Source organism: Dipodomys spectabilis, unplaced genomic scaffold (genome assembly GCF_019054845.1).
Source record: "Dipodomys spectabilis isolate Male_0828 unplaced genomic scaffold, ASM1905484v1 ptg000129l, whole genome shotgun sequence".
Classification (NCBI taxonomy): domain Eukaryota; kingdom Metazoa; phylum Chordata; class Mammalia; order Rodentia; family Heteromyidae; genus Dipodomys; species Dipodomys spectabilis.
This window is the reverse complement of record NW_024870806.1, coordinates 5,190,041-5,191,626: the sequence shown is the minus strand read 5'-3', so window position 1 is coordinate 5,191,626 and position 1,586 is coordinate 5,190,041.

The window sequence follows — 1,586 nt, the reverse complement described above, 5'->3', positions numbered from 1 at the left end:
ATCAAAATGAACTCCAAGATATAGAAACAAGAGATCTATTTTTTGTGTTGACTTTGCTGATATCAATGTATTATATCAAGTTTTTCTTCTTCTTTTCTTTTTTTTTTCCCCTTTGGTTTTTTTAAATTTTATTTTATTTTATTTGTGAACATACTGTACAGAGGGGTTACAATTACATGGGCAGGATAACGCATACATTTCTTACCAACCATTGCAGTCTCTTCCTTTGTTTACCCTTCACATCCCTGCCCAACCTCCCCCCTCCCCCCCATCCCAATCTTTCCCCTTCCCCCCCCGCTCCACACAGACATTGTAAAGCTCGTTTTGGACATGACAACTTGTACTTCTCATTGTTGCAACAGGTCCACCTGAATCCTTAAACGAATTGTTTTTCCCCATCTCCTCCACAAGTTATACTGCCATCAAATATAGTGAAAGCAGGGGTTATACTGTGCGGGAAGGACATACAAAGCAACAAAGAAATAATCTTATAAATGCGTTAGAAACACATGCATGAAAGAAAAATCATTAAAATACAGATCTAAGGGTTCATTTTCCTAACATCACATAATCTGAGCTTTTCCGCTTGACTCATACATATACTAGATATTGCAAATAAGGGAAACCATGGGACCTATGTTTCTTTGGGCCTGGCTTACTTCACTTAATATAATTTTTTCCAAGTTTTTCCATTTCCTAACAAATGTGGAAATGTCATTCTTTCTGATGGAGGCATAGAATTCCATTGTGTATATATACCACATTTTCTTGATCCATTCATCTACTGTGGGGCATCTTGGTTGGTTCCATATCTTAGCTATGGTAAATAATGCTGCAATAAACATAGTTGTGCTGGTAGCTTTAGTGTGGTCTTGTTTGTAAACATTTGGGTAAATGCCCAAATGTGGGATTGCTGGGTCATAGGGGAGCTCTTTGTGAAGTCTTTTGAGGAACCTCCATACTGCTTTCCAAAGTGGTTGAACAAGTTTACATTCCCACCAACAATGAAGTAAGGTTCCCTTCTGTCCACATCCCCTACAGCATCTGTTGTTAGAGTTCTTGATTGTAGCCATTCTAACTGGAGTGAGGTGGTATCTCAAAGTTGTTTTGATTTGCACTTCTTTTATGGCTAGGGAGGTTGAGCATTTCTTCATGTGTCTATTGGCCATCCTTCTTTCTTCTTTTCCTTCTTTCTCTATTTGGATCCCCTTTATGTTTGCATCTGCCCTCATAGCTTTAGCTAGGCATTCTAATACTAGATTTAAGAGAAGTGGAGAGAGTGGGCAGCCTTGTCTTATTCCTGAGTTAAGAGGAAATGGCTTTAGTTTTTCACCATTAAGTATAATGCTGGCTGTAGGTTTGTCATATACAGCCTTTATGGTATTGAGGAATGTTCCATGGATTCCTAATTTTTCCAAAACTTTCATCATAAAGGGTTGTTGGATCTTGTCGAATGCTTTTTCTACATCTATTGAGATAACCATGTGGTTCTTCTTCTAGCTCCTGTTGATGTGATGAACAATATTAATTGATTTGCGTATATTGAACCAGCTTTGCATCCCTAAAATGAATCTTGTTTTATCAGG